Genomic DNA, 18,405 nt, shown 5'->3' on the forward strand with positions numbered 1-18,405 from the left:
CTAATCCACAGAAAGGTCATAATGAAAAAAGAATTAAGTTGAGTAATGAAGCTGATGTAATAGATGTTACAGGCAAAAGATTGGGGGAGGAGGAGCTACCAAGCTAAAACGGAACACGTATAGCTATCCAATACAAGAAAAGAAACACGTGGAAGCCCTCAAGACTAACGCTGGTGGGAGACATGAAGGGGAGAAGGTTCTTTTTCAATTAGGGGTGAATTTGCAAATTATGAGCCTCAATTCCAAGGTCAGAATATAACGGCCAACGTGGTTGGGCTAGAAATATCTGACCAGATTTTACTGGAAAGCTCAATAAGTATAGAAAGAGCAAACCAGGATCACAACGAAGATAATTTGAATAACCTCGAAAACCACCTTCAACCAAAGAGAAATAATTCAAGTGAAACAAAAAGAAGTCAAGCTACACAAACTATGACTGAAAGAGATGAAAGTAAAGATGATAGTTGGAGGCCCAAGTTAGGAAACTTCAACAACGACCATAGCGATCCGAGATGGAGCAGAGCTTGTATTGAAAGTACTGCATGAACAGCCCCAATCTAGTGAAAATTACTTTCTTTTGGTATCAACCTTGACAACAATATTAGCACCCTTCATGAAATTACACAAGGCCATGGACGAGACATTAAAAGACTACACTACTATGATAGCGATGGTTCATACAAAAATGGTCTTCGTGGAAGGCTTTATCACTGCCATTCAGGACAACATGGAAAACAGCTCAGCAAGGGTTGCGCAATTACTTCCCAATATATTGGTGCCCATCATCAAAGAAAAAAGGAATAGGAGAACATTGCGAAGGTCGGAAGGGTTGGGCGTTATGCCCTTAGAAACAGGTGGGAACACGGACTGCTTCAAAACAATTGAGGCAACGAACAGTTTCAATGGAACAGAAAACTGGGTGACACTGCAGTTAAATGCGAGGACGCAAGGGGGTAATCCACAAACACAAGAAGAAAAATCAATTTTAATTGACAAAATGTATAAACCACTGAATCCTAGAAAGGAAAATGAACAACGACCCCAGCATCCACCGGCAATAAACATGGAACAGCGGTCACAAGAAATACCACAAACAAAAGATGAAGGGGCTGAAAAGAACAATGGTATTGAACAAGAACATCGAATAGAAAACAAAACAGCTGACAAAGATAAATCTGACTGAAAAATATGTCAAATTTTCACCAAAAAGAAGAAAGTATGAACTTGGCGGGGGCAACATTAACCTCAGAAAAATCGGAGGCAAACCAAGCCAGAAAAGCAACAATTAAGAACACAGCTGCTAAAAAACTGAAGAACCAAGCAAGTCTTCCAAAACAGAAATCCAACAGCAGCCATACCTGCATCAAAAACCTGACTCTTTCACAGTCAAGAGTAAGTGTTAGAGAAAGGGTAAAGAAACCAGATCTAGAGAAAAACTGACGAAAACTGGGTAAAGAGAAGGAAATTAAAGAACCAGAGATCCGTGAACTGAGAGAAGAGGAGTCGATAGAAATCGACTTAATGGACTTATCCACCTATACACCTAAACCACTACAGGTGATGAAAATGCTATCAACGCCCAGTTTGTTATACTATCCCATTTGGGGAGCTCAATTTGGATAATGTCTCTGCTTCTAATCATAGAGAGCCTAGTGATGTTCGACCACATGTGTAGTAGCAAAGAGTGATTAATAAAGGGGCTATTTTCCATAGGATACAATTCTTCTAACTTCACCAGGTTCCCTAAATTTCGCATCTCGGAAGAGGCATTGGGCATTGGACAATCAAGAGGGAACCTCTCTCCTGGCCATAAGGAAGAGAAATTAGCCCGGGCAGCAGTATTACCCCCCATTCCCACTATTAGGACAGTAAAAATTGGCCATTGAAGGGTCAGAGGCTTCATGCTTCAGAGCTTCTCTAAGGCATTTGACAGGCAGGGGGTTCGAATCGGTTATTTACAGGTCTAGATATACCGTGATTTTTAAGCTGGGCACCACACCAATGGCTGGACACAGCCTGTTTTGGCCCAGCCTTAAGGGATACCGACTCCGGAGGAAGAAACACCTTAGGGCTGGGATGGGTCCACTTGTGCATTGGGCCTCGTAAAGTTACCTGCCTCATAGAGACGTCTCCATGTGTCTTAGTTACTATTCTTTGGTGTGGAGTGGTGGACTCTCCGCTCCCAGTGCAACGGTTAACCAATGGGGCAGTGGGATGGGTTGAAAAAGAGACCTTCTTAGATGTTTTAAGAGAGGCCTGAGTAACCACAACATGTTGGTCATTGATTTTGTCTAACAAGGGCAGGCTTTTCATTATGGAGAGTTCATTGCACAATGATATGATATTTGATATGATATTTTATTTAAATCGCGCTCATACACAAGTGTTTCAGAGCGCGACAAGGTAAGGGAGGGGACAATGCTTCCAGAGTGTCATCTTCATTGCAGGTGGTTATATTTACATAGTCTTGTATTATTAGGGATGAGCATGAGGAAGTCGAGCTCTCCACCTGTTGATCCAGTATCACCATGTGGCGGTCCGTCTGTGTTTTGCTTCTTAATAAGTTTAGAGGTATACTGGCCGGGTCTGTATTGGGCCCCTCAGGTAGCTTTTCCCCCTATCATATCTCCATTCACATGAGTAATAGACTCAGGGTGGATAGACAAGAGAGTATCAACCACTTTAGCTATGCTTGACTTTAAATGGTATTGCACGGCAGCCATGTCCAGACAAAGGGCAAATAATACTTCAATCTTAGCTAGTATATTATTGATCTCTGAGTTCAAAGGTGTTATAGTAGGTCCTAGGTAATTTCTCGGTGAATTAGTCAGCGCCTCTTCACAGTAGCTTTCATCTGCCGATGATTCTGAGCTAGAAGCCAGCTCTTCCAGATAAGGGCTGCTAGACAAGTTACCCCTTATAATGTTGTCATAGCACACAGTATGAGGACCGAGAGAATTACGTTTTAAATTAGTGCACATATTTAATAATGAAATATTGTTATCTATTGACAGTTTGGGGGCCAAGTATGTTTTTATTAAAATCTTCAGCGAGAGCCACTGGGTCATCATGAATAGGGTTTATGTACTGTAAGTCCTCAGACCTCGCGGCCGGATCTGGGACGGAGCCCAGTAAATCAGCTCTGCCTTGATCTGCCGGCAGCGAAACAGGCGATGTTGAAGCCAGCTTTGTACCAATGGTGGAAAAATAGCCTGTGATCGTGGACTGGGTAGTTGCAAAGAGGTTAGCTTCCGATGCACTCAGTTTTTTGTCTTTTTTATCCTTCTTTGTGTAGGGGGCATTGACAGTGGAGTTGGGGCAGTTTATGGGACTCTGCTGGCGTTTCCCCGCACTTACCGTGGCGCTGTGTAAACCAGGCCTACTTGGGTTTGTATTTCGTATGTTATCAGCACAGAATTGCAATGAGTAACAGATATGGCAATTATGATATGATATGATAGGTTATTTATAACACGCTTAATACCCAGAGGTTTTTAAGTGCGGACCCGAGGATCGAACCTGTGTTGCTCCACGTAGTCTTGCTTCCAAGGCGAGCACATTGCCGCTGAGCTATCCTCCCAATACTTATGTGGCCAGGCCACTGGGCTGGCTGCGTCAAGTACAGAGAGACACTTATCGCGTGTCCCAGCTAGAAAGATAATATCAATTTGCAACCCCCCTCCACCCCACCCCCCCTGTGGCACTGTCGCACTATTTAGGGGAAAAAACAAAATAAACCAATATCATAATATTGACTGATTTGATTCTAGCTGTAGCGCTGCTTAGTGAATTCACAGGAAGTAGGGGGTAATTCAGAGCGTCTATATCTGTCGAGGGAGCTAAAAGACTGTGGGCCACAGTCGCTCCTTCGCAAGCGAGAAGATAATAGAGTCAGAGAGGCAAGATAATCAAGTAATTTGAAGTTCGGGTACCATGTCTGATCCCAGTCGTTCGTCTCAGCTTCCCAGCATTCCACAGAACACGTTGCCCAAAACACTTCACGCAAGCGCTTCACGCTGGGCACCAGGATATGTAGCAATGCCCCCAGAGTTTGTTAAACGAGCCGGGTACTGTATTCTCAGAGGAAGAGTGCCTGTAGCTGATTGCTCGCTCAAAGATATTTCTGAGATTTTGTGGCTAATTTTCACCGTATTTGGGTTCCATCAAACTTTTAAGGCATTCAAGTAAATGGGTTCGGGCATGTAGATTCACATGGCATCTTCAGCAGTCACTGGGAATCTTCGAGGGAGGGAGGTGGGTGGTGTGGACTGGTGTCTGTTGCTGTTTGAGAGCTGGAGCATTTTCCTTTCTTTTCTCTGTAGGACCTTTTGGGCTTTTAATGGATTTACAAGAAAAGACACAAAGAAGGAACATTTAAAAAGAGGGAAAGCGGAATCTACCCACGATCCAGAGACAAAGCCAAAGCCAAAGCCAAGTTACTATCTCAATGCCTCCTAGCGGGTAGAATAGTGGTCGCCCGCACATGGAAATCCGTGGATGGCCCTTTTATGTCCCTTTGGTGGGTAACAATATGGGACGTGCTGATAGCAGAGAGAGTAACGACGGCCAGAGCGGGTCTGCTCCACCGCTTCCGGAACATTTGGGGACCAATAATTGACTATGACCAGGAATTTCCGGCCTTGACCTACAAACCACAACTGGCCAGGAGGATCCTTGAGGACGGACTTACATCCTATGCGCTAGAGGAATGAACGGAGACTTTCGACACCTACCTGGGATAAACAACTGGGGGGAGAGGGGACAGAGGGAAAATGAGATGCAATTTCATTATGATGTATAACATGCCTTGATTTGAATATGTATTGTTACCACCCTGCCTTGTTCTAAAAATAAACATATTTAAAAAAAAAAAGAGGGAAAGCTTTTGTCTGTTGCTGTTTAATAATCCCCTTAAGTGCTCCGGGCGTGTATGTTCGTCCTGAATTCCCAAAAGGAACCATTGCAGGCTCCGCCCACTCTCGTAGTTGAGTGGTTAAGAGCTGAAGCCTTTTACTTTCATTTTTAGGAAGGGCTTTTTGAACTTTAAAACAAAACATCATTGGATGTTTTGTGTTTAATACTATAGGAGAGACTTTTGGTAGAGTGATTTTAGGCAGTGCTCAACATACTATCATGTTAATGTTTTATCATTTAAAAGCAATTTACAGTTCACAGAAAGGCATGCTAGCCTTTAGGATTTTTTTGATAGATTTTACTTTCTCTGCCTGGCACCTTTACGATTTACCTATCCACTGGGTATGCTTGATTGGGAATGGGCTCACACACACGCAGTTACATTACATTTATTTTCCACAACTTGGGGGAACAGAAAGAAATACATAGCTCTCAACTCACACGCTTTTGGCCGGTGTCACCCGCCTTGTACAGAGCTGACTCACCCGCCAAGCCTCCTACACGCCCCCATTCATTTCAATGGGCTCTCACCCGCCAAAAACAAAATCGGTTGTTTTCACCTGCCTTTGCGACAGAAATGGTTGAGAGCTATGGAAATGTGGGGGTACTACAAAGTAGTTGTGGTTAATGCAGAGATGTAAGCTCAATCTATCTCTCAACTCTTCCTGTTTTTGTCCACATTCTTTATTGGAGCTTGTAGCTAGTCAAAGCGAACAAACTTGTCTGTCTGTATCCCTTTTTTGGACGGACTACGTGTGACCGCTTGTAATCACTTGACACAAATCGGTATCACTTTTGGCAAATTAATCGAATCTCCTAATGTGTACATCCTATTAAAAATGAAGACTAGAGATATGGTGAATAACATTGCAGCACTCTCTGGGAAAAAGATGTACCAGAGCTACAGCTCCCAGAGTTTCAGGCAAACGACCCTGAGCTCTTATCTCACAAAGTTGTGCTCTTTACAAACCCGTATAGTCATTATTTATCTACGTTTTCACATCTTACCTACGCGTGAGCACACAGGAAGATGGATTGGTCTCCAATACAAAGACAGGACTTGTGGTCTTTGTAATTCAACTGTGGAAGCGACTCGTCGTGTCTTAACAGCTTGTACACAATTGAGAAACCGATATGTAGAAGGTTATTTGCACCTGGCAGTCAATGCACGATTTATTGAATCTGACCAATTCTGGAGCAGTATTTATAGCGCTGAATCCCTAGTCATCACTACTGCCACTCTTCAAGTTTGGAAGGAGACCTTAGCCCTCCTTCACCACTTTAAAAACTTGTGAGCTCCACCTGGTTCCTCATTCTATCATTGCACGCGCCTCTTTAGTCTACCACTTTTATTTATATGCATGTTAGGATTTGGTACACTCTTTGATAAAGACTTAATTAACATGAATCATCTTACATTTTTGTATGTTGTTTTAATGTCTTATCTTTACACTATGTCCATGCGTTGATGAATTGTTAAATCAATCATTTATTATATTTTATTCTTGATGGAAAAGTGTTTTCACATTGTATTAAATAATTGTATGTAGTTGATAATTGTTATTAAATTGGTGCTTAAGGTTTATTTTTAACCAAATGCACAATACAAAATAAATAAATAAATAAAAATAGTTTGAGGTGGTGATCACAGGCAGTGGGCATTAGTTGCAGGTCGGTTGGCTGTGTGATGCAACACACAACCTGATTGAGCACTGAGAAGTATAGGACGGAAGAGATATCTGCCGTGGGCCAGCTTGCTTGAACTGGCAGAACCCCGCCACACAACATAAGCCGCTGAATTATTTTTGGGGAACAGAACAATATTTAGGGAGCTGGAAAACAATTGTTGAAGGTGGTGATGACCACAGACAATGGACATTTGTGGCAGGTTAATTGGCTGTGTGATGCAACATATCACCTGCCTCAGCATACTTAGCAGCAGTATGGAGGAGGAATTTGCGCTAGATCAGGTCGTTTGAACAGGTGCACTCACAGACAAAACAGGTAGTTTGATTGTTTGAGCGAACAATTGTTTGGGGGTGCTGGAAACAAGGCATTGAGCATTTGTGACAGGTTGATTGGCATTGTGATGCAAGCAGTAAGATTCAAGAGAAACTTGATATCACTGGTGTAACCAATCCAGCTACTTTCTGTAGTTCGGTTGTTGCCAGATGGAAGAGCATGCAACACTACCTCCTTTTGAAATGGGGCTGCCAGTGTATGTGGTGTCTGAGGCAGAAAAGCAACTCCAATTATGATTAGGGCTCTCTGGTTTCCATTTTTACAGATTGTTACTCATAAATACGGATCTATGTGATCACTGCGCTGCGAGGCAGTGTGTTGAGGTACCAGATGAAGAGCCTGCCCCATAATCTGCAGCAGAAGGATATGTTCTTGAGGTCGGGATGGATTTGCAGATCTCTGCAGGTGGTCAGCGGCAGCAGAGCAATGCCCAAGTGTCAATGATAGATGAGGAGACTGTTTCCCCTGACCACTCCTTTGGCCTCTGATTTTGATGATGGCAATGGTAATGGTAGTGATGATGATGGCCAGGTTTTTCTTATGGTCACGAGTACTGACACTGAGTCCAACCCCAGCAGTGGTCAATAGAGAGCGTCGGAGGAACAAACACAGCCTGGAAGGGCACATACTACCAGTGCATCCCCCATAGGGGTTCAGAATGAAGAAATGCCACCACAAAGCAATAATTGTGTACACTCTTAGCAACACCTCAGGGACCGGAGGTGGCAGTGGTGTACCTCAATCACTGACAGAAGCTACCAGACATCACAGCAACCATTACCAACCATCATGTTCCCGCTTCTGCCTCTGCTCAGCAGCCTATGACAGTGCATGTCTATATTATGGAATTTCTCTGTGCAGGTTCTAGAGAAGCATCTTGCTACCTGCACCAGTAAAGCAACATTGTGTCCTGTGGGAAGGCAGGGACAAATCTGGGCAGGCCATCATTGCTGGGCCATATGAAGTGACATCATGTACAACATATTCACAGCATATCCCAAGGAGCCAGCAAATGCTCAGTAGCATGCTGGCACTGTCCCATGCTGTGAACACAGAACTGGGCAGTGTGTCAGTCGCTTAGAAAGTAGTGTGTCTGCCAGTGCCATGAGCATCACCCAAAAGCAAAGTAGGGAACAATGTCTATGTGCCAGCCGAGCCTTAGTGAGTCATTTGAGCGTAGCCCAAAAATACAATTGTGACAACCCAAAAGTACAGCTGCTCAATGCTAAATTAGAAATAATTCTGGCAGAAGACCTTCTGCCATATGGATTTGTTAAAAACAAACATTTCAGAGAGCTGATGCTAAATGCTGATGTCCGCTGGCAATTTCCCAGCTAAACGTACTCTTCATGCCAGGGGTGTTGCTAGGTGGGTCTAAGGGGGCTATAGCCCCTGATCCTTTGGTTGTAGCCCCGGATAGAATCTCAGGAGCTACAGCCAAAAGACTAGCTAGCCCACAGTCCCAACAGTTCCGACATCAGCTTAGCCTGGGGTCTTTTCCAGACCTAGCAACTCCCCTGCTTCATGCAATCTGTACCTGAATTGTAGGATGCATTCGTTCTTGCAGTTAGAAAGGACTTGGACAGGTAAGAGGGTGGAAAAGTCCAGTTCACTATGGTTATGTTGGCAAGTGGGCAAAGTGCTGATTACATGGCTATAACAGTAGATTGAGGCACATTATCCCATACTAGCAAGCAACGGAAGTCATCAGAGCAGATGCATGCTATCAGCAAATATGCCGCTTTGTGGATGCAAGACTCTAATGGTAGGAGCCACACAGGAGAGACATCTGGGATGAAGTGAAGCAGATGGCGGTAGAGTGGCTAACTCCCTTTCAACTAGCATTGCACTTTGTGGCAGCAGACAATGGCTCTAAAGTCATTGTTGCTTGAAGGCTGGGAAACAATGCAATTACCAGTCTTTGCACATGTTCTCTTCAATGTGGTAGCATATTTTTACAGCCTTTGTTCTGCTCTCTGTGATGCTTGCAGTGGCAAATATGATCTGCTTTTATGTTAGCCAGTCATAGGTTGACAGTCATGCATTGCAGGTGCAGCACAAGCTCCCACACCACCAGTTAAAATGCCTGGGTGTACCCGCTATAATTCACCATTGCATATGCAGAACTGGCTTTAAAAGCAAAGCAATGCCGTAAGTGACTACAGTTACAGTCACAATCAAACATTGTATAGGGCCCTCTTCACCCTGGCTCATTGGCAGCTCATGTGCAATGTCTGCTGTTTGCTACATCCCTTTGAGGAAGTCACACAGTGTGTGAGCCAAAGCTCTATGTCACCGAAAGAGCAATGGGACATGATAACATGGGAAAGTCAGATATTGCACAGCTGATGAGAGCAATGCTTGCAATCCTTTAGAAGGACGCAAGTATAGAATGCATGAAAGAAAACATTGAGTATCTTTGGCGTCATTTGTTGACCCCCATTTGAAGGTTAAAGGGGCTCCTTTCTACATTGTCTGCAGTAGGATGATACATAGTTGGAATGTGCAAGACTGCACTCAGGAGTTGGTTGCAAGATCACTTGCTTGAAGAGCAGAGGCTTGAAGTACAGTCAACAATAAACACTGAGCATCCCCAACAGCCAGTAAGATGTTTGTCTTCGTCTGGCAGAGAATCCTTTCCACTGCAACTATGTTACGTACATTGCCAGCTTATAATGGGTATGCAACCCTGTGTGACTCGCTTCAAGATCCTACACTCTTGGATGGATGTCTTTACTTCTTCTGCATTCACTTCAACATACATTAATTTTGTCACATTTACCTCTTCATTTCGTTGCTTCATATAACATTCACTTTGTCATTACAGGGGGAGACTCCCTGTAATTCCCCCTCTTTTCTCACCCATGTTATTCCCCTTAACCCCACTTTGTCCACAACTCTAACCTTACAGCTAACCTTACCAAATCCATTGCCACTGTGACAATCTGGAAATGTAGATTAAGTAAAGGTAAGAAGTAATTGCATGAAGAAGTAAATGTCTGACGAAGTGAATGTAGAAGAAGTGTAGAAGATGTTTTTTTATGCCAGTAAAAAAGGATACTGCACTCTTAAATGTTTCTGGGCATGGAAGAACCAGATTTAGTGTTAGGGATACACAGATGCATATTTGAGTGACCCCTGTGAGTTTGCCAATGACAATGATTCCCTGCAGTATTGGTTTTCCAAGCTGTCTGTGTGTCCAGCAGCACTTGGCCATGTAGTCAGTGACATCCTAAGCTGCTAGTTAGTCAGATAACATTTTTCATGTTTCCGGTGCAATTACCTCTCACCTTAGGGGCAGCCTTCATGCAAAACGTCTTGGAGCAACTCGACTGAGAATGAACACAATGAAATAACCTGTTTTATGGATAGGTTCCCACTCAGGAGGATCTTCAACCACGTTTTAGCTCACTGTACCTTTCACAGAGGAGAAATATAACTATTTGCATATCAGTCTGGTCCCACTCTTCTGGGTAGCCAATTACTGAAATGCTAGGCAAGTCTCCCCTGAACAAGAGTATGAACAGCAATCCCAGACATGTGTTCTGGTCTTCAGTGAGCGTGGTGGTAAACCCTCCTGAGTGAGAAACTAATCATGTAACTGGTTATTTGGCCATGTTTGTTCTCGGTACAGGGACTACCAGACCTTTTGTATATCTGTTTAGGGACTTGTCGTTTCATCCTAAATTACCCAGGGTAATCCAGAAGTAGACCCCTTGCTCACTGTGCTAAGAGTTTGGACACTGGAAGTCTGTGTGCCCAAACCTATCTGTTAAGCAATCAGAGCAACAGACACAATTCCATCCTTCCTTTTCTCAACACTTTCCGCCACCTAATATGTGCAACGTAATAGGACAGCCACAGGTCTGTAAGGTTATTGCCCTGTTGAGGCCGTTGGATTTATTTCCCCCATGTTAACTATGCCATCAGCCGTAAAAATGTTTCATGTGTGGATGACACTGGAGATTTACGCTCCACCTTTAGAGCCTCTGAGTTTCCACATGCCCCCTATTGATTAATGCTACAGGTATTGGAGGTAGGCCCATACCACATCCTGTTAATCACCCAATTGCTGTCATTTTGGGTCCTATCTCTGAGGGCCACGCTTACTAATTGAGCCCATCTATAGCAGTGAACGCATTGGGTATGGATTTGTTGTGTAAAATGCGCTGCACCATTTATTGTTCCCCTGATGGTATTTTTCTGAATTTTCCTGTGCACAGAGAATTTGAGTTTTTGGCTGTGCTACAAGAAACCCTAAATTCGAAAGAGAAACCATTGAGTGACACTCCCTCATTGTAACAGGGACTAAAAGACAGTTTCACCAGAATGATGGTGAACACATGCAAATGATGTGGGACGCATGCTGAGTTTTGAACCTGTACATATTTCATGAAACCCAAAAAAACCACTTCCATATGTCCCTCAGTACACCATTTCAAAACTAGCTGAGGCAGGCATTAGCTCTGTTATTCAATTAATACTTAAGTAAGGAATTAGTTTACCTACTCACAGTCCTTGCAATACCCCTATTTTACATATGAAGAAACCCAGTAAAGATACCTATCATTTTGTGCAAGTTCTTAACCACACTAGCATTTTGTCTTGTATTCCCGCATCTGCTCCTCATTTTACTCTGGTAGATTTGTGCTCTCATTTCTTTTCTATATCTATGCACCCTGATAGTCAATATTGATTCTCGTTTTCATATAAAAGCTGACAATGTTCCTTTACAGGGCTGCCCCAAGGGTTTGTGGAAAGCCCAACTATGTTCTCCCAAATTCTGAAAAGAGATCTTGATTTGCTGGTGTTCAAGGGGAGTCTGTCTTGGTCCAGTACGTGGAGGAAATCTTATTGGCATCTCCCTCATTTAGAGCTTGTGAGCAAGATTCTCACAATCTACTGACAGCTCTTGCTCATACAGGAAACATATGAAAAGCTTTGGTTGTCTGAGACCAGAGTCCATTATCTAGGTTATGATATCTCTGTGGGGGAGAAACACCTGTCTAAAAACCGTATTGATGTGATTTTTCAAGCACGGAGACCCAAAGCCTGAAAGCAAATGAGGTGATTTATTGGGGGTGGCTGGCTACCACCAGTGGGTCTTGGGATATAATTCAATTGTTAAAGGAATGGTTCGCCCAAAAATGTTTATTTCAAAAATAGATAGGCAACATAAAAAAAAAACGATCAGCGTTTTTTTTTCTTCGAAGTCCCTATGTAAAATTTTGAGCAATTCAAGCTCAAAGATAGCACATGGGGGCATCCATTTTGTGAAATGGATGCCCGCCGCTGTGCTCGCTTTGGCTTTTGCAGCACTAATGAAGGAAAAGCAAGCCAGCTGTAGTAAATAAAAGCTACCACTGGGTGGCTTTTCCTTCATTGGTGCTGTACGCGGAGGACGGCGACCGGAGACTACAGGCAGAAAAGCTGCAGCTGGCTCTCGGTAAGTGCTATTTTTTTAATAAAAATAAACACTAGCTGCGTTTTTTTTTATAAGTTTTCGGGGCTGGAGGAGCCCGGAAATCTTAGAAATAAAACGGCAGCTTTAAAAACGTTGTATTTATGTTAGCGGTAGCTTTTGAAGCGACCGCAAACATAAATACAACGTTATTGTGTTTGAAAACGCTGCGGTTTTTCTTTCTAAGTTTATCAGGCTCCTCCGGCTCGGCAGAGCCTGAGAAACTCAGAAAGAAAAACCGCAGCGTTTTCAAACACAACCGCGTTGTGTTTCTGCCTGCCGTGGCTATCACTTTGGGTCTCCGGTGCTCCCGCCATGGGAGCACCGGAGACCCAAAGTGAAAGCAAAGGCAGGCAGAAACACAACACGGTTGTGTTTACATGCCGCAGTGTTTCTGCCTACAGCTGATTTCCCATTTGGGGCTCTCGGGCTCCCCACGGGGGGCCCGAGAGCCCCAAATGGGAAATGCTAAATGCTGCAGTGTTTCTGCCTAAATCTGCTTTCCAATTTGGGGCTTTAGGGCTCCACGTGGGGAGCTTCAAAAGCGACCGCAAACATAAATACGTTTTTAAAGCTGCGGTTTTATTTCTAAGTTTTCCGGGCTCCTACAGCCCGGAAAACTTAGAAAAAAAAACGCAGCTAGTGCTTATTTTAAAAAAAAAAAAAAATAACACTTACCGAGATGCAGCTGCAGCTTTTCTGCCTGTAGTCTCCGGTCCGCGTCCTCCAAGTCCCGGCACCAATGAAGGAAAAGCCACCCAGTGGTAGCTTTTGTTTACTACAGCTGGCTTGCTTTTCCTTCATTAGTGCCACAAAAGCCAGCACAGGCGGGCAGCCATTTCACAAAATGGATGCGCTCACGTGCTTGCTTTTTCAATTTTTGAGCTTGAATTGCTCAAAATTTTACATAGGGACTTCGAAAAAAAAACCGCCAATCGTTTTTTTTATGTTGCCTATCTATTTTTGAAATAAATTTGTTTTTTGGGCGAACCATTTATTTAAGCCTCTTCACAATATTACCTTGATTTGGTTTGTGAACACTTGCCCTGGTACACTGAGTTGAGGTGGACCTGGTTAGAATTAGCCAGGAATGGTCAAAGTTTCAGCACTGAAAACTTTTTTTTTTGCCCGATTATCAGAAAACGTTTACCTTGTTTTTTGATTAACAAAATGGGTGGCGCAAGGTGTGCTAACTCAAATGCATGGTGATAAATATTGTCAAATTGCACATTACAGCGTAGAAATACATTCAGCGGCTGCAGGTACTACATTATAAGGTGCAGAAGCTGATGCTTTGGTTCAGGGCCACCCAGTCCATGTCACAGTGGCACATCCTATATTGGCTTTACTTTTGAGGGGCAAAACCCAACACATCTCAAACCCGAGATTGACTAAGTAGGAGACGTTGATTATTTTGGCTGCTTATGTTACCCAATGAAGATATTCTGTTTTAATCCTGTCATCTGTTCCAACTCTCTCAATCAAGGAACCCCATGATAGCCTAGCAGTGATAGAGAATTTCATGACTCCTACAGCTAACCTGAGAGATGCTCCTCTGCATAACCGTGAGATGATTCGGTTAATTGGCAGTTCTTGCCTATCTGGTAATAAATGGGGCATAGTTTACGTAGGTTATGCTGTATGTACACTGCACAAGGTTCTGAAAGCCTATCAATAGCCGTGGTGGCTGAGCTAATTGCGCTCACCTGTGCTTGTGTCGTGATAAGCTTCTAGGCGCTTGCAGTAACCTACTGAGCTATCTTGTGTATATTAGAGCTTATTCAAAGCGTGGAGGAAAATGCTGAAATCAGCCAGGCCTCTCGAACTGGGTGAGCCCACATGCTTGTAAGAGGTTAACTGCGAAGGCCCTTCATGAAGACATAAACATCTAGCCTTTGCAAGAGGCGCTACGCAGCCCTTGGGAGCCAGGCACAGCTTTGCACAGCTCTGCTCGTCTTCGTTCTGTGAGTCAGGTGCACTGATAACACAAGAATGCTAGGCCTTCCCCAAAACAACGTGTACGAAGCCTGGGAGCTGAGACTGGCTGTTTCCAGTCTTGTAACTTTCCAGGCGAAAACATGTTTAATGCCTGGAAGGATGAGCCCAGAAGCTTCTCGAAGAGCTGGTACGTCATAGTGATTGGCGTGCAGCCCCTAATAAGAGAACTATACCTGGGCCAGTGAGGGAGGGACTCATCCTGGGCTGTTGGTGAGACGCGTGGACGAAGAGGAACAGTACCTGGACGACCAGCTGTGCTCTATCTGGGCCGAGACTCCTAACATCACATCCCCGCTCTGGTGTAGGACTGTGGGGGGCTTGGCCAGTCCTCCCCTCCTCTCTCGAGGAGTGCCGGGCACCTGTGGCGGGGAGGGTCCCGGGTGTAATCTGATCGTATCGTCATCTACATTTTATAGGAGCGTAAGATAATAATTGCATATTCATCAATGGCTGACAATTGATATTATCCAGCTTGCACTTTTATTCCCATATTACTGTAAATTGCTGCTTAGTTCTCATTAGACACTATAGAAATAAATGCAAGCATCATGTATTCTGTGTGATTGGCTTTCTTCCAGACTGAGTTCATTGTGCTTCGTATAACCTTACTTGTGTGGGAAGGTGATTAGGAGTGATTTATTTGCACTAAGGGCCGGTCCCAGGGGGATGCGGGTTCTCCTTTTTCACTACATTTGGCGTAGCCGATTGCAGGATTTACGAGCACGATGCCTTTCTGGAAAAAACAAGCAAAAGATGAATGCATTGTGGGAGATAGTGCACTCTGTCACATTCCAGGATGGCCGGCATCAAATGCTTAGTCGGGTGTGGCAGACATTTTGCATCGGTCCTCGGCACCGAGGGCATGGGACATGCTTGAAAATGATGTTTTCCCAGCGGTAATTAGTGAGTGCTTGGAGAGTTTGCCGCTTGGGAAATGCAGACGGGAGCTAAAAGCAGCAGAAAACATAGGCTGGTAATTCCTGCAGGCGCTCAGGAAGTTGCATGAGAATGAATTGCTTAAAGATGCGCAGATTCGCAAATTAACTGATTAGATTTCCCTGCTCCAGGAGCAACAAATAATTATGAGAGAGACCCTTGAATTGTCCGTTAAGCGGGCTGATCAGATGGAGGACAGATGTGCCTCCTTAGCTGTGCGTGTAGCTACGCACAAGCGCAGACAGCGGAGGGGCAATCCGTGAAAGATAAGGATTCGGCACTAATTAGGAAAGATAATTGGGACCCAAATTTATGGTCGGGTGAAGTTAGTGACAGCGAAACTGAACAAACATGTGGCTGGGATGAATCTGTTGAAGTCAGGCTTGCAGAATTAGACTGCTCTGATGAAGAGGAGCTGGAATGTGTGCCAAAGAAATGTGTTTATCCAGCGCGGCCGTTAATCACTAACAAGTCAAAAGGCCAAGCTGGCGGTGGAAACATTCAGAATACTAGAATTGTTCGTGATTATACACAGACTGAACTTTTAGAGGTTGCCAAATTGTTCAGACAGAAGGTAGGTGAAGCACTTCTAAAGTGGTATCTTCGTTTGTGGGATACGGGTGCCGATGCGATCTTCTTAACCCCAGAAGAACTGTTAAAGATGGGTTCACTCACTACTAATGTAATGCTGGGGCAGATAGTGCGCATTGCGCTCGGGCAGCAAGGCTCGCATTACTTGTTTAATTGGTTTCAGACTGCCCTATTGAATTTGTATGGGAGTCCGATGGATATGGAAGAGAATTGGGGCATTTGGGGATCAATAACAGAAGCAACAGATCAGCTTAGAGAGATGGGTTTGCAGTGTGCACTGTACAGTGCAAATTTTGCAGGTCCTGACAGGGAGTTATTTACAGCTGGAATGCGCGCTTGCTTGCTGCGAAACGCTCCGAGCCATATGAAGGGAGCATTGCTTTCATTGCTGGGACCAGCGCAAGGCAAACCCATTGGTGAAGTGGCACTTCTGTTAGGGCAATTAGAAGAGCTGGATGTGCGCAAAGCGGCACGCCCAGTGGCTGCGAGTAATGACTCAGAGAAAAAGCGTGGCAAAAATGTAAAGTCCAAAGAGAAAACTGATACCATCAAGGTCACACGCATACAAATGTGGGTGGACCTGCTAAAAGCGGGAATTACAAGGGAAGAGATAGACGGTAAACCCACACCTGTGCTGCTTGAGAAATGGAAGAAATTGAGAAAACAGGGATCAGGAAAAACTAAGCCCTCGGCACCCCCTGAAGAAGATGTGTTGAAGCCCAAAGTGCGACCAAAATGTTACCCTGATTTAGCAAAGGACAAGTGGGAGGTCCCAGACCCCATTTTTGATTGAAGGGCTGGCTCTGTCTTTGAGGTACGGTTAATAAAGAGAACCAGTCCCAGAGACAGACGCCCTTTTATGCCACTTACATTGCATTTGGATGAGAAAGTAAAACACGTCTTGGCTCTATTAGACACAGGAGCTGAGGGAACCATTTTGAATGGCAATCCCAGTAAAGGATCTGGTCCCAGAGTCCTAGTCAATGGGTATGGGGGAGCAGAAACTGTTGCAAAAGCTTTTAATGTAAAAATGTCAATTGGCAAGGGATTGCCTTTCACAGCAAATGTCTTGATTGCAGATATACCGGAATATATCCTTGGCATGGATGTGTTGTTGGGCAAAAGTGTGACTACAGATTTAGGTGAGTTTGTTTTTGGCAATCAGAAGGTCCATGTGAGAGTTGTTAACCCCGTGGTGGTTGGGCATGCCAAATGGTCCCCCTTGCATTTACCTGCTCCTGCTGAGCCAGTGTGCGTGAAACAGTACAGGTTGCCAGGAGGACATAAAGAGATCGGTGAAACTATTGAATCATTGGTAAAAGCTGGCATAATGAGGCCGGCAGTCAGTCCATTCAACTCGCCTATCTGGCCTGTCCGCCGCTCCCAGAAAGGGCGTGGCGTCTGACAATTGATTACCGCATTTTGAATAAGAAGGTGCCGCCCTTAGCTGCGGCGGTGCCAGACATCATTACTCTGATTGAAAACCTTAGGAAAGAAGTGGGTGAATGGCATGTGGTCCTTGACCTGGCCAATGCATTTTTCTCCATTGATATTGACACTGAATCACAAGACCAATTTGCTTTCACTTGGGGAGACAGACATTTTACCTTTACTAAATTGCCCCAGGGGTATTTGCAGAGTCCCACTCTGTGTCATGCATTGATTGCCCGAGACTTAAAGATGGTGCGGTTGGATGATGTGTATTTTGCTCATTACATTGATGACATCATGCTGACCAGTGCTGAGAAAGAACATGTAGACAAAGCTGCTGAAAAGTTGATCACACACATGCAAGACCGGGGGTGGGCCATAAATCCCAAAAAGGTACAGGGGCCTGCTCAAGAGATGAAATATTTAGGTGCAATCTGGTCTGGGTCAGTAAAGAAAATTCCCGACCCTGTAATTGACATGGTTCAGCAGATGGCTCCACCAGCAGATAAAAAAGAGGCACAAAGATTTATTGGGTTAATGGGTTTTCGGAGAAATCACATACCTCACTTAAGCCTGATACTGAAACCCATCTACAAAGTCACCAGAAAGAAACATGATTTTACATGGGGCCTAGAGCAACAGTCTGTCTTTCAGCAGGCTAAGGACGCTTTGCAGAATTACATCACGCTGGGCCCCATGACAAAAACTGATCCTTTTGAACTGGATATTCTTGTCTACAATGATGTTGCTGTGTGGAGCTTGTGGCAAAAGCAAGGACAGAAAAGAGTGCCGCAAGGGTTCTGGTCAAGAAAGCTCACAGATCCTATGACAAGATACACTCTGCTTGAGAAACCAGTTGCTGCAGTGTACTGGGCTCTAGTCGAGACTGAAAGAATCACAGGCAAGCAACCAGTGACAATTTGCACAGAAATTCCGATCATGGGCTGGGTGCGCGACACTGCTGCAAGTGGGAAAAGTGGCAGAGCGCAAGACGCCACTCATGTCAAATGGAAATGGTATTTACAGCAATGTGCGAAAGCTGGCCGCACAGG

The 18,405-nt window shown here is 44.3% G+C and overlaps 2 long non-coding RNA genes across 4 annotated transcripts in view; one reads left to right on the plus strand and one right to left on the minus strand.

Annotated features, from left to right (window-relative positions):
- Positions 1 to 18,405, minus strand: part of LOC138574324 (uncharacterized) — an 83,735-nt gene that overhangs the window by 41,159 nt on the left and 24,171 nt on the right. The gene's annotated exons all lie outside the window — the stretch shown is intronic.
- Positions 1 to 18,405, plus strand: part of LOC138574303 (uncharacterized) — a 49,820-nt gene that overhangs the window by 26,745 nt on the left and 4,670 nt on the right. For 2 of the 3 annotated variants that reach the window (XR_011303932.1, XR_011303934.1), the window contains exon 4: positions 17,002 to 17,064. The exons of the other annotated variant lie outside the window; for it this stretch is intronic. This is a non-coding gene — a long non-coding RNA (uncharacterized lncRNA). The remainder of the gene's footprint in view (positions 1 to 17,001; positions 17,065 to 18,405) is intronic. 3 annotated transcript variants of the gene reach the window in all.

This window comes from Ambystoma mexicanum, chromosome 1p (genome assembly GCF_040938575.1).
Source record: "Ambystoma mexicanum isolate Mex_15411 chromosome 1p, UKY_AmexF1_1, whole genome shotgun sequence".
NCBI classification, from domain to species: domain Eukaryota; kingdom Metazoa; phylum Chordata; class Amphibia; order Caudata; family Ambystomatidae; genus Ambystoma; species Ambystoma mexicanum.